The sequence below is a fragment of the Emydura macquarii genome, unplaced genomic scaffold, assembly GCF_026122565.2.
Source record: "Emydura macquarii macquarii isolate MOO-44397 ecotype Brisbane River unplaced genomic scaffold, CSIRO-AGI_Emac_v2 contig_1348, whole genome shotgun sequence".
NCBI classification, from domain to species: domain Eukaryota; kingdom Metazoa; phylum Chordata; order Testudines; family Chelidae; genus Emydura; species Emydura macquarii.
Genome location: NW_027131485.1, coordinates 8,194,642 through 8,217,681, shown reverse-complemented (window position 1 = coordinate 8,217,681; position 23,040 = coordinate 8,194,642). Strand labels below are relative to the sequence as shown.

Here is a 23,040-nt window from a genome sequence, read left to right as displayed (position 1 = left end):
TTGTTGTGACAGAATGTGCAATAGAGCTATTTACTAAGAAAACACATTCCCATTCTGAGAAGGTCTGAGCCTTCTCAGGGACCAGATTCATTGGTGTTGGTGCACTGAGGTATAAATAACACCTCCCTGACCTTGTCTTTACTAGGGAAGAAAGGTGAGTTCTTACCTCATGTTAGCTAACACGTGGTAACTAACACAAGGTAAAATCCTGTTGAAAACAAGACAGTTTGTGGTATTAACATGTGTTAGCAGGTCAAGATACATCCTACGAACCCCTATAGTCTTTATCTCAACCTGCTAACATGTCTGAAAGGTACAAACTGCCTAGAAAACACTAACTCTAGGTTAAAAAGTCTAGCATGGACAAGTGAGGGGCCCTGCACCATATAGAGGATTATTAATCTCAAAGGAGGGCAAGCAGTGCTCTCATCCTCCCTTGTGGTAATAGCTGGATTGACCTTTGCTTTGGATGTGCTGCCCTGGTATGACTCCTACCTGTGAGCTTCACCTAAGCTTGGACTGAGCTAGCCCCATTTCTGTAATGGACGTGGTGTGTGACAGCTTTTTGAACAGTAGAGATCTCCACCAGAGTTTACATTAGCATAAACTGACATAACCTTGGATCAACATCTACCAAAAAGATTTATGAAGGAAGTGCTCAGGAATGAAGAGGATCTGTATGTTTCAATAGAAGATTCTCTTTGTGATAGGGTAAACTAGGTCCGGAGGCTCCCTGCTGGTTGCCTTGTGGCCCTGCCTCACCCTGCCCCAGAAAAGAGCAGAGGAGAAGTCCTCCAGGCAGTCTAGAGTGGCTGCAGGGGATCAGCCAATCAGAGGGCCTGCTGGAGCAACAAATCAGGGGCCAGAAGGGCCATATAAAGGGAAGCAGCAGAGACCAAGCACTCAGTTGCTGCTTGGAGCTCAAAAGAGGGAGGACTGGATGCTTGGCTGGCAGAAAGAGCAGTAGGACCATGGACAGTTCACTGCAAAAAAGATGGAGCCCAGGGAAGGTTGCTGAAGACCAGGTGCTTGGTTGGCTGGAAGAGCAGCAGAACCATGGACAGGTCAGTGCAGACTGGTTGAGCCCAGGCGACTGAGCCCAGAACCTAGCCAGACCAGGTGAGAGTATCATGATAGGCCCTACTGGTCTGGCTAAAGACTGGGCCCAGAGAAGGCTGCTGAAAGGACACCAACTGAGATGGGCCCCTATTGGACTGTTAAAGAAGGCAGTTCCTCTGGGAAGGAAGTCTTGGTGCTACAGCCCCATACCAGGGCCATGAGAAAGAACTAGAGACTGTATACTCTGTAAGGGGGACAGTGTATGACTTGGCCAGAGGGCTGAGTTATTGTAGCTTTTATGGCCTAGCTGACTCCGCTGAGTTCCCCAGAGGTAGAGAAACCCATAAATTCATCTCATGGCACTGGAGCCCTTTCGGCCTTGGCTTCCACCGGGTCTAATCAATGCACTTTGAAGGCACTGGAAAGGATCCCACTAATTTCAATGGACTTTGGATCAGGCCTATAGCAAATTGAACCTTACATGATTGATTTATAGTATGCATAGTTAGGTGTGAGTTATGTTTTAGATAGGATTTCAGCTGAAACCTGATTGAGTTGATCTAAATACATTAGATTGACTAATTACTTGAGGCTTTAATTCTATAGAGAAGCATGCAGGCCTCAGCCTTCCACATCCATCCAGAGGCCCATTGCCTTCAGTGGGATTCCATGCAAGCACAGAGGTCTGCCTGCCTGGTTCTCTTTGCAGGCTGGGACAATAGTTTGCATGACCTATTAAAACCAACATCCTTTAAACAAAGTACAAAGCAAAAACAAAAGAGAGAGCAAAACAATCCAAATGGCTGTTTGCTAAATAAGTGAATTTACAAGCACACCACTAATATTATCTCAAGCTGCTACAGCTAAGGCAGAGCTACCATAGGTTTGCATGAAATGTATAACGTATCACACCTACATCAATGCCATCTAGTTTTTCATATGAATACAACCTTCGAAGGGGAATTTAATGAGTGTTTACCATTTGTTGAAAAGTATTGTCCTTTTCCCTTCAGAATGTGATTCATAGCGAATGTTGTATTTGGGGGCTGTCGGCATAGATTAGAGGTTGTACTAAGGGCAGATTAGTAACAAAACTCCTCTCTTTCACAGAACTGGTATAATAAAAGCTACTATTATGTCAGCTTAGAAATGGAGAGCGCTCCAATTAATTAAATATATATTCTTTTTACCGATTATCAAACTAAGTAATAGGTGGTAACTGAAATGCATAACCAGAGATTTAGAGTCCAGCTTTAAAAATGCGTTCAGCTTTTTTATTCACGCTAGTGCTAACACTGTACCAACATGGAGAGGAAGGATAAGAGAAAGGGCTGGGCTACTAGGAGGAAGCAAGGTCCGATGGTTAGGGTGTTAGTCTGGAATGTGAGACCTGGCTTCAATTCCATGCTCTGCTAGGGGCTTCCTGTGTGACCTTGGTCACTTAAAGTAAATATTTTAAAAACACTTAAGTGTCTTAGCAGCCCGAGTCCCATTTTTAAAAGGGACATACACTTAGGGCTGGTCTACACTGAAAAGTTAGCTTGACCCAGCTATGCGACTCATGGGTGTGAAATAGGAAATATTTACAATATGTTCATCATCCCCTAAAATACAGAAACATAAAACTTCATTTTTGTAAACAATTCTGCAGATTTGATGGAGAAGCATCCCTCACACACCTGTCCCCCAATAAGACCATTTTTGCAAGTATTTTCTAAGCTGAGGATGAAATTCACTTCCTATCACTAGAGCTATTGATTTTCTTTTTTTAACATAAATCTCCAGTGGGATGAAAAAGCATCACTGATAACATAGCCTCGACAGAAAAAAATACTTTAATTCAAATAGTTTGGTTTAAAAAAAATCTTTGAACATCTCAGGGCTTCAGCTTTTCTTTGACAACAATGGTGCTAGAAGTAAGACAATATCTTCAGATGGTAGGAACAAGGTTTAAGAAATCACACAACGAGAGAGTTTGTTCAAGTACATTTTGAAGCAGGCTATGTATATATGGGTTTCAAATTTTCTTGAAGTCTTGAGGCTATTGAGAGATTCAAAATTTTGAGCCTGACCATTCTTGAGGGAAAGACTCAGATTGATTTAAAAGGGCTTTGGATAAGGAGCTCGGTGGGCATGTACTTTTTCTGTCTCCCATGGTACAAGCATTCCATGAGACAGGGTTAAGCTATATCCATCGTCTCAAATACTCATTAATGTAATAGGGTGTTTGCATGAACATGCACATACACTTCTTGCTTCCTGTTAGTTTGTCTAAACTGGCTCTAGCAACATGACATTTCCTCCATCTTAAGAACAAACCCAATCTCAGAACAATAATAATACAATAATTTGCTACTATATTAATAAACACATAAGTAATTAGTAAATAATAAGAAGAAATGGCTGTATAACTGCAGTTAGAATTCTAATTATAACTGAGAACTAATCCTTTTCCTTTAATAATTACATAAGTTTCTAGTCCATGTAGGTGACTTTGACAGCATGTCTATCAGGCCCAGTGTCCTATTGGTTATCCTATAGTGTCAGTGGCAAAGTAAAATCATCAGGTCCAGTTAGAAGATGGAAAACACTTCTTCACTCTTGGTAAGCAAGTACAAGCTAAATCACATTCCATATTGACCATCTGACAGCTTGTAAGTGTGTGGTCCTATTTTCGCAACAACTTTCAGCGGAAATGTGAACATGTGTTCCAGGTTACTGTAAATAAACCACATTCAAAGTTTGGTTCCTTGGCCTCAGGATGTTATCTGTATGTGTCTTATTTTTGCTCTTTATGTTGAACTCTTTGTCTTGTATCTGGCTGTACTGATTTATCAGATGTAGGTCTTTGTAATCCAGCAACATTTAATTTAGTGTGCATCTCTCTGGCATGCAGTACTTCAGAGGGTGACCTTTTACCTTGTGGCGTAGGGTGTAGCCCTGTAGATTTGTAAGAAATCTGTAGTGAAGCTAGTCCCTGCTTTTCTTTCCAACATAGGTTCTGCAGACACTTTCAACGTTATATTGAATCATTCAGATTTCCCCAATACCCTCAGGTTAATACATGGATGATCTTCTATATACTAATGTTCCTCTCTGCCAGAAAAGTTTCAAATTCCAGAGAGGTAAATTACAGTCCATTGTCCAATACCATTTCTTTTGGGTTCCCTTCCCTGCTAAAGACTGTCAACAAGAACTTGATAACAATAGCAAAGGTGACCTATGATCGGCCATTTAATAAAGTAGTTGCTCAGTCAATCAGTGCATTGTCAAATGGATCTATCATATTAATGGCAAGTTTTTTACCACAGTGTATCTGGAAGAGGAAGGGTGGCATGGATTGCCACCATCTTGTCATATAACTGGCAAGTAACACATGTTTTTTATAACTGCTTCAACTTAAGCATCCATTCCCAGCCACCAATACAGGTCCTCTAGATACTATTTCCTTTTCGACTCCAGGCTGGTTCTTTAGAATCACTGATATCATTCTTTGGAAAGCACAGGGGGATGATGCAAGTCTATGTGGTACACATTTTAAAGCAGAATAGTCCATCATGCATAATAAATGCTGTGGGGTCTCTGCTGTTCTCCTGTAGAATAAGTGGGTGATATGCATTCTGTAGATCAAGAGTTGAAAGCATCTCTGTGCCGCTGAGTTCCGCAAACATTTCTTCTATGTGTGGAAGTGCATGGCTGTCAATCATAACTACTCTATTGGACTACCTTTTGTCCACACAAAGATGAATGACAGTCTTCCTCTTTGTCACCGTTATTGGTGAGACCCATTCAGACGATGCAATCTCTTCAATAATATCATTCTATACCAGCTGTGTTAAAATCTTGTGATACAGCCTCCCTGACTGAGAATGGTAGACAGCACAACTTCTGTCATATGGGTGTCACATTAGGTCAAAGTGTAATTTTGGGAACAAATCCAAATGCGCAGCTCCTTTCCATCCTCGTTAAGCATGGAGTCTGGAGTTTGTTTTTAGTGGTGCCAGGTGGGATAGAAGAAATGCCCCCATTGATTACCTGCATGTTTAGTGTGGCAAACAAATCTCTGCTTAGGATGGAGTACCCCTATTCATAATATAGAATTCTGCGAATATGCGTCAAAATTCAGTTACTGGTGAACAACTAAGCACAGGAATGCAGTTCATCAAGTAGTTCACTAAGCGTAAGTTTGTTTCAGTAAGTGGCACGCATCCAAAGTATTGCAAGTAAATCAATTCCGATAGTATAGAAACTGCAGAGCCATTGTCCAACATCAATTCCACTGCCTAGGAATTCACTCCTCCTGTAGCAGAAACATGAGTACTACACATTATTGTAGCCACAAGGCATGTGAAGCTGCTTCTGTCCACACTCAAAACAGTAATGTCAGGCACAGTAATTGCATATATTTGTTGATTATGCTGGTTGCTTTGGAATACCTTAGCAAAACATCAGGTCTTTTTGCAAGTGATTGTATTGAAATACCTTTGCAGGGCATGTTGTTGCGTAGATCCACAGCAGTAACGTACTTTTCCTTGTGTGTTTTGAAGTCACTGGGCTTGTGATTTCTCCTTTGCATTGCCCTTGTAATGTTTAAACTACTTTGTTGTAGTCAACATCTGTAGGGTTGCATGGCTTGAATTGCACCTGCTATACCTGGACTCGTTACTTTTTCCTCCACCATAGCTGACTTGGTGTGATTAGCAATGGTTATGAGTTTCTGTAATGACAAGTAGTAGGTGTTCTCTGATATGGGACACAACTGTTTTCTTCATGAGCTGATCTCAAATCGTTTCATCTGCCATGCTGCCAAAATTACATGTGACAATCCATTCCTTTAAAGCAGGAATATAGTGATCTGTTGACTCCTCTAGTTTCTTTTCATGCTGATGAAATTTAGAGTGTTCAGCTACCTCATTTACTTTACACACACCCACATTCTGGAATGCAACAAGTGCAGAATCATATTTATCATCTTGACGAGGAAGAGTGTCAAATATACACTGCCCTTCTGCTCCAAGGCATTGAATAAGCGGAGCATGTTTTCTTGGTTTGGAAAGTTCTCTGTCAGTAAGGACATAGTTCTCAAACACTCTAATCCAAGCATTAAAAGCAATTGGAGGCTCACTTGGGCTTTGAAGAAAGGGTGCAGGTGGATTCAAGGGCAGGAGAGCCCTCCTCGTCCCCAGTTTGTGGCATAGTGGGGGCCGAGAACAAAAGAGCAAAATCCAACAAGGTTGGTGTGTGTCTGTGGTTTTTTTTTTTTTTTTTTTTTTTTTTTTTAAATTAGAACAACAATCCGGGCAGCTCCAGAAATAGCTGCAGCAACAGGAGCCTCTGACCCAGCCATGACATCCATCTACTTACACTTCCTCCTTCCTTCTAGTTTTTCTGAACTCCAAGACTAAAATCCCAGATGCAATACTGGATCTAGCAACATCACAGTATACACAAGCCCCTAGAAGCAGAAATTGGGTCCTGAAAAATTTCTGCAGTCATAACCGTAGAAGCAGGGAGATATTATTCCAGGACCTTGGCAGCACAGAGAGTGAAGAGCACCACCTTAGTAAGAGATATAAAGCGGCTGGATTCAAGAATAAAGAGGGGAATTGAAGCCAAGGACTGATGTGTTTGAGTATCTTCAGGCACTGGAAAGGGGGTGTTAGTTTCCTGTGTGCTTACTGCTCAGTAAGTACTGATGGACTGGGTGTAATCCAAATTGCCCTTGTGAGTGTCTCGTTAGTTGTAGCATTAGGGTTATTAACCTCTGCAGGTAACCCTCTAGAGGGTAACTATCACATGGCCTTATGAGAACATCTAATCCAACATTTTGGACCAAATTCATCATGATGTAAGCCCAATGAAGCTAGTAGAATTATTTATAGCAAGGCTGAATTTTATTCACTGTGTAGCAGAGGGTGATGGTGCATGAATACATTCAAGCAGTAAATTACAGAAGTGCAGAAGGAAAGGGAAGTAAGGTGGTGGTGGTCTTGAAAGAAAGAGAAATGCCTTTAAAAATAAAGTCAGATTGCCATTTAGGGATCCAATCCTGGCAAGTCATTTAGCTATATGGACTGTAAGCACAGGGTATGTTTCCATGCTTTCATCTGTCTAACCCTCTTTTCATGAGGGAGCCCACAGCAGGGAACTGAAAATAGGAAACATTGCAAAGATTTCCCCTTGGATAGTCTGTTAGGAGGGCTTGGTTTACTTCACTTCAGCAAGGTGAAGTAAAGGCCAAAGAACTGGCTCCTGGAACGCCACAGATCCCTCAGGGCAATGTTGCTGCACAAGTAGCTTACCCCCACCTCCCTGTAGGGGCCACAGTTAAAGTATGTTTCCATAGCGATCTGACTGTTATAGAATTTTTGGTTTCATGTAATATTAGAATTTTAGAACTCAAAAATACTTTAGAACCTTCCAAATTCCTCCCAGTCTGACATTGTTGCTCACTCTTCGACTGTGGAGAATAAAAACAGTTTCTTAAAAAGGAAGGCTACTGAGAATCCCAAAACATAACAAATATTTTGGAAAAAAAAAGTATAATTATTTTTAATGGTACAGTAACTGGGACAAATTGCCCTCTCATACAAATCAACAACCCAAACCAAACATTGTTACTTACTGTAACAAGTCTGGTCTATTTAAGAGGTATGATTTAAACACCTTGGCCTCCATTTTCAGAAATGACTAGTGATTTTTGGGTCCCCAACTTGAGACACCTTGAAGGGACCTGATTTTTGGATAAGTGTTCAGCACTTTCTGAAAATCAAGCCTATTCAAGGTGTCTCAAAGTGGGCACCTAAAATCACTAAAGTCAGTTAAGAAAATCTGTACCTATATATAATTGTTTTTGTTCTTTTATCAGCCAATCATGTAGAAGTTGTATCTTTAGAAAAACTAGACGCGCCTAACCCAAACTGTGACATACTCAGGTTATACCCAGTATATTAGAATAGTGCAAAATCTGACAGCACAAAGGATGGTGCTATCCCCAAAGCATCACATATTCAATAAAAATTATTTTTTTATAGCCCCTGAAAGTTGACAAGTAATGTCATTTTTGGCATCTTCTTAAAACTAGTTTTTCCTGTCTCCTGGGAAATGCACATAGCGTTACATAGAAGGCAATGAAAGTATTCACTGCTTACCTTGTTCAAGAGCTGTCATCTCACTTTCTCCTTGAGAAATGTACTTATTTAATAAGCAGTGTTGATAGTGTCCCAAACACCAGCATATGGTAACTGTTTCAATCTTGGCAAAATAAATGTCTGAGTGTTTTTATCTGACAGCATGGGCATTGCAGTAATATAACTTTATTGATACATGGAAATTTGCATAGTGTTATCCATCATTATTTACAGTGCTGGTTATTAATTTGCACCTGTAATTGATCTGAGGTAAATAGTAACCATGGCCCTGTCAGATAATTTATACTAAGCAACCCTTTTAACTTGCAAGATGAGGTTTGATTAAATTATCTGGAGATTTACATGGAATGTATGTATACATATCCTTCCCTTTTTGGATAAGGTTACTGAGGAAGTTGTGACAAAAACCACTTGGGTGTCTTCTGCGGGCCCCTGATTTTCTTGAACTGTTTCAAATCTTGCCATGCTCAGGCCCAAAGCAATGAGATGACTGCTGATATAAAAGATAATAAACACATTTATGTGGTTGACTTGTTCTCTTGCATTTGCCTTTTCTATGCATCCACTATGAAATGTTCCAGAATATAAATGCAAAATAAGCATATAATCCACACAACAGGTGCTGAGTATTCCTGCTGGCAGATTCTGTCATGGATGCAGATGGTTACAGCCTCCAGTAGAACAAATGTCCATGTTACAGTTTTGCAGAGCATGTGTTACAGTAAGCCGGTCTAAGAGTTGATAAAGGCATGAGTTACTGTGGCAAGAGCTATGTCATCAATGAGATACAGATGGAAAAGGAGTTTCTAGATACCAAGACTAACTGGAAATCCAGGAACAATTCAGGAGTTGGAAGCATCTACTAGATTGTGGACTTCCTTGACAAACTCAGCAAGAGAGGAAATAACTCATCCCACCTGAGGTTTCTCCTTTCATACCAGTATTGCCACCTTCTTGTTTGGAATTTTCAGCCAGTTCACACTCATCCAAGCTGGGAACTCTGTCCCTGTTCATGCCAATCAGTTTAAAGCCCCTTTCACACTGCTGGAGGAGCTCAAAAGAAAGTTAACTTAGGCTGAGGAATTGGACTTTAAGTAGGTTTATTTTTTTATATCTTTCAAAAACACTAGGACAGCGTTACACAGGACCACTTAAAGGGCTAACTCTTTGTGTATGTGGCTGGATTTAGGGATGTCACATCTTTACATTACCAAATTCTTCAGTTTACAACGTGCCTTTTTGATACATGTTATTTCTGTGTAGCTGTAGTTCAGTAGTTTTTATTGGTAATTTTATTGGTGGCCTCAGCGTGTGGCCCTCAACTCTTGCTGGTGGCCGCATTGACAATTTTTCCTAATATACTCAGTTAACATTAGGAAAATCAAATAAATGTGCACATATACATGTCCAAATAATAAGTTCTGAGTTTTGATGCACCAATTGTGTGGATCAGAATATTAGCAAAAGTTCAGGAGCTCTTTGAATGAAAAGGCTGCCTCACTTGCCCCGCTCATCTTTCAGGTGAGTGGGGTGCATGAAGAACTGCAGCTTCTGCCAGGTGGCTGGAGGGAGATGCTTGTTCTTCCCTGCAGAGCAGCCAATCTGGCTACATGCGCAGCAACTGCCCTGAGCTACCTGGCAGGAGGCAGGGAGAGGGCTGCTATGGGGGCAAGAACTGCAGCTTGGGGGGGGGGGGGGGCTGCTGGGGGTCACTTGCACAGTTGTAGGGAGGGGGGAATGAGTGGGTGAATGCAAGGACCCTGGAGGCAATTGAGTGGCTGGCAGGGAGGGAGGAAAGGGGGATGGGTGCCGGAAAGGCAGGGAGAGAAGGCAGTGGGTGTCTGAACCCCAGGCACTGGCGGACAGCCAGTGGCTGGCAGGGAGGGGTGCGGACCCCAAGGCAGACACGAGGGGGGTCACTTACCTTGGCACTGCAGTCCGGCGGTGTGGAAGGGGTTATTCACCCTGCGGGGGCTGCTCCAAACAAGTCCTGACTGGCTGGGCTAGGTGGATCCTTGCCCCTCCTTCCCCAGGTGCCTCGTGGCCGCACAGAAACCCCCTGGTGATCTGTCATTGCAATAAGGCAACTTCAGCAGGTAGATTTACAATGTAATTGTACTTTAGAGCAATTGCAAAAAAAAATCTACTTGCATTTTCAGTCAAGCCATATCCTGTAGTTACAGTTGCTTCACGGTAACTCTTAAGATTTATGTGTAAAACTAAAGCATTGTCCAGGACACCCTCTCCTCCACAGACCCCAGCGGGGGAGATGAGACAAAATCTAATAATGAAATATAGTATGATGTGGAAAGCAGAGGGCTGATCCAACTTAAATACTGAGGGGGGGAAAATAGACCAATAAGCATAATATTGGAAAGGGATAGAGGAGCTGGGAATGGCTTACGACAATGTTTCTCAACCTTTTAGGAAGCAAGTACCCCCTAACTTCTGAACATTTTAATAAGTACCCCACCACTCAATTTTCCATGGGATTTTATATTTACAGACGAATGTGAGCCATATGTTGGAAGAAGGGCTGAGTATATAAGGCCTTGATATGACAGATCTAGTGTGGGTAGGGTTACCACCTTTACACCAGAGGTGCACAACTCAAGTATATACCTCGGCTAGAAGTGATGCTGGCCAGAGCTAGGAGGCTTTGAGTGGCATGCCAATGCTGGGGAATATAAAGCACCATGCCACATTTTTTGCCATAGATTTGAGAGGAAGAAGGTGAGCAAGAGAGATAGGAAAAGAGGGTAACTGGTAAAATCTGGGGCTGTCATAGAGCAGTGAAACTGACAAGTTTTCTGGGCACTGGGCTTTGAAGCAAGGAGGGGGGCTGCAACCTGGGCAGCCTGGGAGGTGGGTGACTGCCACCCAATCCAAGCTAGGGCAGAGGAGGCCTCCACGCCAGCTGACACCCAGGGATGTGGGCAGGCAGCTGCTGCCTGTCTTCAAGCTGGGGAGCGGGAGGCTGTCCCTTGACTCAGAGCCGGGCGCGGGTGGCTGCCACCCAGCAGCGAACCCAACTCACGAGACACAGGAGGCTGCAACTGGGCTCCCACCTGGGAGCTGGGACCTGGCGGAAAGCGGGGGGCTGCTGCATGCGTCCTCCAGAAGCTAGTGACTGACGCTTGCCCCTAGCTGGGAGCTGGGACCAGGCAGGAAGCTGGGGGCTACCACACGTCTTCCCCAAAAGCTGGAGGTTGTCGCCTGCCTCCCAGCTGGGACCGGGTGGGAATCGGGTGGCTGCAACCCGGCTTCCCAGGACTGTGGCAGCTGCCGCCTGCCTTCCAGCTGGGAGCTGTGACAGGGCGGGAAGTGGGTGGCTGCTGCCCGGCTTCCCCAGAAGTTGGCAGCTGCCTCCCGCCTCCCCTTCACTCTTTTTTTTCCTGCCTGTTTCTCGCGTACCACAGGTTGAGAAACTATGGTTTAGGAAACACCTAGCACATGAGAACAGTAAGACATGCCTCTGGCAATGAACAATATATATCAAGTGAGAGATGACAAACTTCCCCTCTCCAATAACTCACTAGTGGACAGAACCGATCTTTTTGAAAACTGTCATTTTAAGTGTGAAGATGACCTCTGTTCAAGGCCTAGGCATGACTTAATCCTTGTTAAACCCTATATCGAGGTTTTAAGATTTAATTGGAAACCCGGGGTCCAAAAGCCTTGCTGTACCAGCGTCCTTTTCACTCTCAATGAACAGAACTTTTATTTGACAGTAGTACAACAGCAACTTGACTGTGGAAGTATAGGGCCAGATTTTGACCTGATTGAAGTCATCATTATTCTTTGTGCGGAGGGAGGGGGGGGGGGTGTGATAGCATCTAAAAGCCCCATCCAGATTAGAGCTCTCTTGTGTTAGGCATTGCATGAACAGAAATAGACAACACTGACAATCTAAATGGACAAGGCAGACGCAGGGTGGGAGAAAGGAATTGTTATTACCAGTGGGGAACTGAGATCCAGAGATTAAATGACTTGCCCAAGGTTAAATAGGAGTCTGTGACATCTTTCTTCTGTGTTTGTACAGTGCCTGGCATAATGGGATCCTGATCCATGACTGAGGTCTCTTAAGTTTTCCAACAGTGCAAGTAGAAAAAAAGTTCAATTTAAGATGGGAATTGAACCCAGGTCCCTGGGCCAGTTCTTTACCCACAAGCCCATCCTCTCTCTCCAATGGCAAACCTTTCTCTGAGTTCAGTGTGTGACTAATGTTTGGCTCACTGGAAATATTCATGTGACTTGTTTTCTTTTCTCTTTTGTTACAAAGAATCACATTGAACATCTTTGTATTTTAAAAAGCCTGTCAAATTATTAGCACTCCCAGCAAACTGCAAAATTGTCAGTCTTTATTATTAGATTCATGATCTTTGTTATATAAATTATCTGAACCTTTACTTCACTGCATTGATACAACAATGTCAATAGTAAATTAACAAGCATTTTGAATTTGAAGTGAAAGTGAGGAGACAGCTGTACATGTTCCAAAAGGAAAGACATGCCTCTGGGTGTAGTGTTTTCTCACAAGGCTCCAGAAGCTGAGATCCCACTCTTCATGTTTTATTACCATGCAAGCAATATGGGAGTGGTGAGCAAATATTCCCAGTGTAATGTTTAGTCAGTAATGGTCAGTAACTGTCACGTTGGTTAGCTATTGTTGCACATTGCTATCTTACTCGTATGGATTCTGATAGATTTTCATTCTAAGTAGGTTAATCCTTCCTCCCAGCTAAGAATAATAAAGTTAGGTGCAAGAATCCCCAAAGCAAGAAAAATTACTGAGGAAAAATTACAAAAGTGTAAATCAAGAAAGCAATATTGAACTTTAGAAGACAACATACAATAATATGACACTTTATTCCACTGCTGCCTGAGGTTTATATATGCTACTGTCACTTTTATACTGTTCCCCACCACTAGTAATTTTCTCTCAATCTAATTTTTATTTCCCAAGGGTTTGCCAAGGTTAAAAGTGCTAGGATACCAATGACTATTCATTTGCCAAAGGACAATACATTAAATTAACCATTGTTGGTAGTCAGCTCTCATCAGAACTATTTATATGTAAATAGGTGCAAAACCCTGCTGGCATACTGTATGATTATTAGGTGCTCTTTGCAGATGCTGTTCATAAAATTAAAGGCCACTAGAAAAAGCAATGTGTTTTATCTTCCTTTTAGAAGAAAACATGTTAGATTTCTGCTTTTGCAGTACCTTGTTTGTTAGCCTTCCTCTGCATTACTACCTTAACTACAAGGCCAAACTAGATGGGTTCCTTAGGATTCCCACCTCTCTTCTTTTAAATTGTCCTCCCTCTACAACCATCATAATCACATGTTCTGGATAGGACAACTGCTATAGATCAGACTGAAAATGGACTTTTCCACTCTTCCACTGACCAGTGTACAGTGGTTGGTGGAATTAGTGTATGGTAGCCCACCACAACATAGCAGTGGTCAATATTTTGTAATGCTTTCCCACGTCCTGGGAGTGGGATTTAACAATCCACCTCTTAGCAGCACTTCTGTGTCACTCCCTTTATAACTAAAGCCAGTGGAGTTCATTTCATATATACAGTATGAACTACTTGCTTTCCTATTGTATCTGCTGGATCTCTGGGGCCAATAGCAGCTAGTACTGTATAATTTCTACCATCACTGCACTCGGGATTATGGGGCATCTCCTGGGGATTATGGAGTGCTGTGTCCTTCCAGAAGGAGTAGTTCCCGTGCTCTTCTACTTTATGGAAGGGAAGGAGAAAGGTAGTTAGAGGTCCGGCAGTTAGTGTCTCCTACTGAGTGATTCCCAAAGACATGGCTGCAGGGAGCACCCTCCCCTCCTCCCCAAGGACACCAAGGATTTGAAGAGGAAGCCATCCAGCCCAAGAAGGAGCAGACAATTCCGCTGCTAGCCTTTCATAAGGACATTGAATATAATGTTGGAAAGGTGGCAGGAGCTGGGAGGGAGGAAGAGGTAACTGTGCCAGTAGCTTGAGAGTGAATATCAGTAGGTGTTTAGCCATGTTCCTCCTGCACGACACACCCCCTGTGCTGAGAGGGGGAGAGTGTTGTGCCTGCGTAGCCTGTTTTAGGGCTGCTTTATTGCCCATTGTGCTGAGTACTATGAACTCAGAGCACTATTACCCTGCTCACATACATAAATAGCAGCAAAGGTAGCAAGAGCGGCACATAGGTTCCAGGCAGGTTTGTACTTGTCATGGCTAAGCCTCTGCTGCTGCTATCACAGCTACACTGGTTTTACACTCCTCCTAGCTCAGTGCACACCACTGTGAGTATGTGATTGCGAGCCAGGGAATCACACCCCTAGCTCATAGTGTAGACGTAGCCTTTGTACTACTCTGGCAGTGCACAGTGATTATAGCCAGTGGTTAAAGGATGGGAACTGTGTGGAGATCTCACTGCACCAGCCAAGGATGGGAACTGTGGGAAGTACAGTTTACACCTGCCAAGGAGAAAAGGGGGAGCTCTACCTCAGATTTTAGCAGCAGAGGGTGAGCTGTGCCCGCCCCATCATGCCTAAACCTGTTACTTAAACCCACGCCCATAGCATGCTACAGGATCTGGCCCACTAACCCCAGTGCTAGTAACATTGACTTCAGGCTTCCAAATGCCTAAACCCCTTTTGAAAATGAGATTAGGCTCCTAAATCATTAGGTGTTGCAGTGATGAGTGCAGCAATGCCTACATATCTTTAAAAGATCTGGGCCTATACCTGGTAGCGATGGTGATAAGACTGGATCAGTATCTTGTGCACACTAAACATACCAGGAGAAAAATAACTTTAACAATAATAATTAATACGAGGGGCTCTTCATTGAAACATTGTTGAATCACATTTTTATGCAACTGTTTTACACAGGCTGAGACTAAACTTGTCTTTATCCTGTTTGCTTTGAATTACTGTATGTTTGATCAAAGCAGGGAATTTTAAATTTTCCACATTGCTGCTCTTTACCAGTAGTAAGAGAAAGAGAACTGCTATTTACAGTGTGTGGTGTTCACTGCAAAGTCATTTTCAGAGATTATTATTATTATTATTATTTTGATGTGAACTGAAACAATGCAAGACTGGGCATGGGAGAGGAGAGAGCATTGAATCTGTTTCTAGTGGTGTTGATGGGTGTACTGTCATGGTGCTATAATAAAGGTTAAGGAAAAAGTTAAGGCTTGGCGTCTTGATTCAGTGACTTTGTAAAAGCAGCACCATTCAGACGTGTATGGCTTCTAGTTTAAACAATTACTAGAAGAAGGATTATAATGCACAATTCTGTAATTACTATCCTGGGTAGATACAGACACTAAATAACGATGAGCTCTTTTTGTTAATTAAGACCGCAGGCCAATTTTTCCAAATGGTATTAAATAAACAGCTAATTTAGATGCCCAGACGGATGCCCAGCGTTAGGTATGCAAGTTCTGGGGCACCCAGTCCCTTCAAGTAGCATATACAAATAGCATTTGTGTAAGTAAGTTGAGCAGTGAGATGCTGAAATACTTAAGTGATCGTTTGCATATGCAAAGCAGTATTATGAGTATCAAAAAACCCCAACAACCCTGTAAGTATGCAAAGACCATATTCTGACTCCCCATGGGGAGAAAGAAATCACAGGGAGCCCTGTTACTTGCTGTGCAGGTGTAGAGCAAGCATCAAGGGCCATGTTTTCAAGGTATTTAGGTGCCTAAAGATGCAGATAGGCACCTAATGGAATTTTTGAAAGCAACTAAGCCTCTAACTCCCATTACATTTGACATTTTTGAAAATCCCAGTAGGTACCTACCTATCTACACCTAAATACCTTTAAAAATCTGGCCCAAGAATCTTAGCACTGAATGAAAATCCAGCAGTGCCAAAGGAACTGGACATTCTGAAAGGACTTCAGCGAAAGCCCTATTTCGTGTCCACACCATTTGAGATTTTATATCCCTTCCAAAAAAGATGCCATCAGCTTTAACTACGATAAAGCACACCTCATTCATAGAATCCTTCTACATCCCCTTATCCCTAAACAATTTCCTGTGTTGTGTATTTCGATAGTCTCTCTTGTTTCTGGATAGAAAATGGTACTTGGGGATATAAGATGCATAGTGGAGCACTGAGAAGAGAGGAAGGGAACCACTAGGGTTAACCATCTTTTCCAGTACTTTAAAATGGTAATGAATAGATGTAGGGGATAACTGAACAAGATACAGCATAGTGCAGAATTATATAGAATGTCAAAATCTACATCAGTGTTTGGGGAAAAAAAATAAGTCTCACATGTAATCTAGTTCTTTTAATATATAATGAATTGGAAGCAAACTACTATCGGTGAATTGAAGGTTCTGCTATATGGTACTTGAAAGATAATTTTCCTCAGATTTTCAGTGAAAGTTTGGGGTTTGATGTGTGACCCCAATGTCACAGTTATTAATAATCTCCATTTTCATTAATTACTGACAAACTTGTATACATATTTCTGTAGACTTGTTAGAATTTGATTAATTTTTCAAGAATAAACTCAGTGTGTCGAATTTACCAGTTTCCAAAAATTAACAGATTTACATTGGCTATATGGTTTATCCAGGTGGCTACCAAATCTATGTATTTTAATTCTAGAATTATACTGTTTGTCTTTTGGCCAAATGCTAAAATTTCAAGATAAGTAACCCAAATACATCAAGGTATCAAATTATTCAGGGCAACCTTTCTGATCACACTGTAGCATACATTTTAAAACTACATAGTCTCTCTCTCTTTGTCCAGGATGCAAATATATATTTGCTAAATTGTTCTGAAAAGGAGATTTGAAAATTATGTTGTTTTTGATTCAGACTAGCCATCTACCTTACTGTTTAGTTCCTTTGCTGCTTTGCCTATTTGATGTTGAGGTCATAAAACTATCTGATCATTGTATAATAACCAAAAACATCCAAAATAATAGAAAAATAACTATTTACAACACCAGCAGATTAGAATAGAGTCTATTTCAGGAAATCCGCAACATAAATCACAGCCATCCCATTTCAAATAGAAACTACAACAATAAAATAATCATTATTTTATCATTAAAGAGTGCTATAAAATGTCTCTGATGAAAACTCTTGCATTGTTCATTTGAATGAGAAGAGAGAGTTTGCAGGCAGCCCTGATGGGCAAATTCATGCAGAAATTGTTTAAACAGTGCATCAGTATAATTTAATTATGGTTAAGCATACCCCCAAATAAGTAAACTAGACAGAGAAACAGTAGTATGAGAATCTATGTTCTGCTCAGTGAATCTGTTTTGTTCGACCCCTGTTAATCTAAATCACATGGAGGTTTGTCCAAAACAAGAGAAATACTGTACTCCACGTAGGCTGTGCATGTGCGGCCTGACTTTGTTGAAGTGCTGATCTCCCTTGATCCTCCTTGACTTCAGCAGCGATTCAGAGCTCTCAGCACTCCACAGGGCCTACTTCCATAGATAGATTAGTGCATTCCAGGAATGTCCCTCAAACCTAAAATGTCTGAGGCAGTGTGAAGTGATGGAAGTACCTACAAGCTCTTTTTGTTCAGAATATCACCAGGTTGAATTGTCACTGGGGTTCAATTGTCTGTTACTGTCCAATTTTTAAGTTCTCAGCCATTTTGACTTTACAAATTGTACCCCATGTGGCGTACAGACGCAGTAAGGTATCTGTGCCATCCCAAGAATTCGAGACTATTGTGATATCAGAAGTATCTCAACCAGTCACCACCCTTACTCTACAGCTGATTTGCAGACAACAGTTTCATTTGTTGTATGAGGTGACTGCACATATAGTAGTCTTCTTGGCCCAACTGCCATCTGCACAAATTGACACACATCTCCCAGCACAGCTCCCCCTTAGACACAGATCAACACAACTATCCACACAACACCACAACCAGCACACCGAATAACTCCTAACACATGTAGTCCCTCACCCCAGCACACACCACACACAAATCCACACAACTCTCTCAGTACCATACAACCCACATGCAAATCAATAACACAATAACCCCACACAATAACCCCAGATATCACTCTGGAGCCAGAAAAGTCAGCTGAGTCTGTGTGAAGTGATGGAAACAGCTGCAAGCATGGCTGAGGACTCTTTTGATGTAGAATATCACCAGGTTCAGTCCTCACTGGGATCCACAATCTGTTACTCTCCAATTTTTAAATTCTCAGCCATTTTCAGCTTTTTTTACACCTATAACTTTACAAAATGCACTTGTGCAACAGCATGGTTTTCCAGCTACTAATATATATGTTTTGCTTTCCCAAACGAATGGGGAAATCGAACACTGTAAATGATCAGATATCTGAATCTGCTCATTAAGGCTCCAACTCAGCAAACCACTTAAACACAAGTGTCCTGATGGCTGGAAGCAAATCCAGCTCCCTTGTGCTAGAACTGGTGTTCCCGGTTGGGGCAATTAGGACTGTGGGGCAGCACATGGAGCTATAAAGAGCCTGACTGTCAGTAAGGAAGGGGGAACAGAAGGTAGTCCCTGGGGAGAGACTGCTAGAGCCCCTTGGAAGAGGAGGTAGAGGAAACCAGATAGGGAAAGAGGGATCTCTAGGGAAAAAGCCCTGGGAGGTGGTGCTCAATTAAAAGAGCACAGAAAAATCCTGGCATAGTCCCTGAAGCAAGAAGGACTGAAAGGCAAAGGGGAAAATCCTCTGGGGACTGTAGCCCAGGGGCTGAGGAACTGATTGTGGGTTTGTTTGCCTGTGGTTGGGAAACAGAGCTGTGTCTGCTAAGAGACTCTGGTGTGGCAGTGGGTCCTTGAGTGGGCTGGAGATGAACCAGCACATGTCAACATGCTTAACTTTAAGCACGTTTAAGTGTAGTTGACGTTCATGGTGTTTAAGCACGTTTCTCTGAATGAGGACCTAAGGTGCCAAGCATCTACTGAGGGCTGTTGAGTTCCCTCAGCTTCCATTGAAGGCTCAGTCACAGTCTGACCACCTTGGGCAGTGAGTGGGACAAGGTGGCCTGTGTGTTACACTTCCCCTAAGTAAAATGTCTCACATGAGGGAATTAGGGTTAGGCACTCAAGTGCTAGAAAAGATGATTAATAAAAGCTTTGGGCCTTTCTCACATTGGTCTGTAGAACAAGTAGATGCACCGTCTACAAGTGCCTATCCCTTAGCAAGAACCTATTCTACTTGTGCCTATGTCATGGCAACTGGTATATGTATCTAGATATATTCAGTTGTATTGGATGGATGCCAAAAATTCATAGGTTAGTACACTAGTGTCTGGTGTTTCCAGTGGTGACTGGAGCAGTACCTAGCTGAAGAGCTCAATGCAGATATTACCTTCCTTGTTTTCTTTCCTGGGTGAGGCGCTATGGGACAAGGCAGTTAATTTTTGCATAGATAATCAAGCTGTGGGGTACATAGTTGATTTTCAATTGTCCAGTTAACCCCCTCACACTCACCCACCTGGGGTTGGGTTTGTGTCCTGGGCTGCTCAGAATTAATTTTTGAGAGGTAAGCCTTTAGCTGGCATTGCTAACACTGTTGCTGCCTAGAGTTGTTGTTGAAAACAGTGAAGTGTTTTTCTTAATTGTTTGGAGGAAACTTTTTATTTGTTTCAGATTAAATGTTTGGTTTTTGCAATGTTGTGGGGGCGGGCTGGGGGGGGAGGGGAAGAGAGATTCTTTATTTTGAAATCTTATTGGGGAAAAACAAAGTGAAAACAAAATTTTCTGTGCAATATTTGTCATTGAAGCCACATTTTTTAATTAAGAAAAATGTTTGGTCAACAGAACTTCAACCTGCTCTACGCCTGGCTCTCTCATTCTGGATTGTGGCTCCTACATCTGCCATCATAGCAACTCTCTGGAGAGCAAAGAGCAGTTAGCAGGCAAAGTGTATTCCCGATCTGTCCCTTATTCTCTATTCCCTAGGAGGTTACCAGGAGGTTCATACATCATGCCCTTTCTTTTTGATGTTTCACTTGTTGATATCCAGCTGCACAGCTTTATCTGTTCTCTTAGTTTCACACGCAGATGTGGCAGGAAGTGCCTGAGGGGCATCTCTGGTGATCTGGATTCTAGACCACAGCATGTCATAGGCTTGATCTATACTGCCGCCGAAATTCAGCAGCAGTCAACGGGAGATACACAAGCTACACAGTGTAGTATCTCCTGTCGATTTCCTAACTTCTGCATAAGCACGCCGTCTCCACTACGCTGTGCCGGTGGCAAATGCCCTCCTGTTGATGCAGCATTAATCATTTTGTGGTGGTGGACCGACTTCTGGATCGATTGAGTGGGTCTCCACTGCCGCTCAATCGATTCCCGCAGAATCGATCTGGCAACGCTGACAGTGCCGCCATCAATGTAGACATACCCTCAGTGTGCTCACATGTAGCAACTCATCAAAGGTTTCTCTGCTGGGTTTCTCTAGCAGCTGCGCGTGAGACTGCAATAAGGCAGTTGTTGTTGCCTACCATGTTAATATAAGTCTAAGCTGCTGCTCCAGCAAACTTGGAGAGACATTTGCAAATCGGTGGCAATAGATCTTCCACGGAAGGATATGAACAGGCCAGTGAGGGTTGTCATACATTTCACTGGAAGCCAGATGCTGAGGCATGAGGGTGCTGCTTATGAAAGACCTTGACTCTCTCTCTCTCATCCAGATGGTGTGCACTTCTCAGCTCTGAGAGATGGATGCACTTGCACAACTCAAAAGCTGATAACCGGGCTTTCTGGTAGTGTGTGCCAGCTGGATTCAAGACTAGCAGTACCAATGGTGGTTTGTCCCAGAAATAAGGCTTAGCTCCCTTTTGTGGGTTTGTAATTAATTGCGAGGAGGGATGTGGTTGGGGCTTCTCCCCTGCAGATAATGAGAGATGGGGATAATGCCCTTTTTGTGAAGTGGGCATCTACTCACCTTCAGTAACAAAGGGGGTGGGATCTGCAGGAATGCCTAATCTCTTGTTCTGGTGTTTGGAGTTTCCTCATCTAGGAACCTGCATGGGGTAGTAGACCTGGAATTGGCCTTGGAAGTGCTTGGGTACATTTGAGCCTAAGTCTTAAGCAGGCTGGCTAGGTGTTGAGCAGCTGACATCCTCAGGATTTGGGCAGGTGACTAGAGCTGGGGGAAATTTTTCATGGAAGTGGTACTTCTGTTTTGTTTCACCAGAAAAATGCAGATTCAGGTCAACTGACTAGGACTTGGTTTAAAAAAAAAAGTTGGAAATGTCAAAATGGTTTTCTTTAGCGTTTCCAAAACAAAATGTTTTGACTATTTTGTTTCAGAAAGACATTGTTTTGAAATTTCCCAGTTTTATTAAATTAAAAACATATTAACCCTCCATCCCCCCCAAAAAAAGTTTAATTGGACCCAAAACCTTTTTTCTCTTTTCTTTGAAGAGTTTTGATTCAATCCTGAAACATGTTTTCCTCTTATGTTTCAGTCTGGCCACTGAATCATCGAAAAGTTGGTTATTTGCCCAGTTCTAAGGGTGACAGCTTGAGCATAACCATTGTCTTCTCTTGCCAGGACAGGTTGTCATTTGTTGCTTTAAGTTCCAGCAATTTGGCCAATAAGCTACTGATTGTGCCCATCCTCCCTGTCTTCTGTCATTCACAATAAGGCAGGAAATGTGTGTTTTGTGTTCTTGTTGACTGCATTACAGCAGCAACAAGGCGCTCTGTCCACAAGAGCCCACAGTCTGAACACACGGGTTTATAGACAAAAGGAGGAAGGAAGGAAATACTGTTATCCAATGCTTAATTAGTGCCAGGGCTTGCCCAGGCACTTCTAGGCTTTCCATGTCAGTTATGAAAGTAAAAAAAATTCTTGAGCCCTGGCATCTCTTTCATTGCAAATTAAGCACTGCTGTTACCCACACTATACATATGAGAAGTGATTTCCTCAAGGTCGCTTGGCAGTCTCTGGCAGGGTTGAGAACTGAACCTAGGTCTTCTGAGTCCAGTGCCATAATCCCAAAATCATCCTTACTCCCATTCCAAACTCTGCTGAGCCAAGTGGAGAATTAAACGTGTTCCAAAGAATGGACTCAAACATTATGTCCAAATATTGTTCTTTAATTATTGTTTAAATGTAACTCTGTGTTATGCTATCAATCCACTGTAACTTGATTTGTATGAGAAGTTCTCCACAGGTCATTATAGCTCCAGGTTTACAGGAACATCAAAAATACTTGCAATATCATAACACTATTAGCCATGCCAATATAAACACATCTTTCAGTGGTATCACAACTGGCTACTTACAGCAGATGATATTTCCATTAAAACACAGACCAGCCTGCACATTAATACTTGAAACAGGCTGTGTGTACACAATGTGCATTGATTTCACATAAAGCTTCTCTCCGTTCAGCATACCTTGAGGTTCAAATTGAAACACAATGAATATGATGATAAAGCAATTGCTGTCCTATTCTATCATTATCAAATAGGTATTTTTTCAAAATCCTTATTTCTGATTGTCCAAACTAGCCACATGGTTATGAATGAAATATACACGGCTGTATAGGCTGCCATATTTTTCTTATGTAAAATCAGTGTCTCAATTAATAGTGATTATGGTTAGTCAGAAGTTTGAAAAAAAATAAATTGGAATACCTACCTGTCTCTTTAAAGTATTTCTAATTCGTTCATCATCATAGAATCTACGTACAAACAGGTCACAATGTCCTACCACAAAACTCCCCTTGCAAAATAATGGTCCTGGAAAGAATTTTCCTTGGACTTTTCCTTTCCAGAGACCCAAATCCATTTAATATTTTAAAAATAATAATAATAATAATTAATACCTCTCTTATAC

General features: G+C 42.1%; 1 long non-coding RNA gene across 1 annotated transcript in view; it reads left to right on the top strand.

Annotated features, from left to right (window-relative positions):
* Positions 1-930: 930 nt before the first annotated feature.
* LOC137155301 (uncharacterized) overlaps positions 931-23,040 on the top strand; it is a 52,608-nt gene continuing 30,498 nt past the window's right edge. The window contains exon 1 of the long non-coding RNA XR_010920405.1: positions 931-1,064. This is a non-coding gene — a long non-coding RNA (uncharacterized lncRNA). The remainder of the gene's footprint in view (positions 1,065-23,040) is intronic.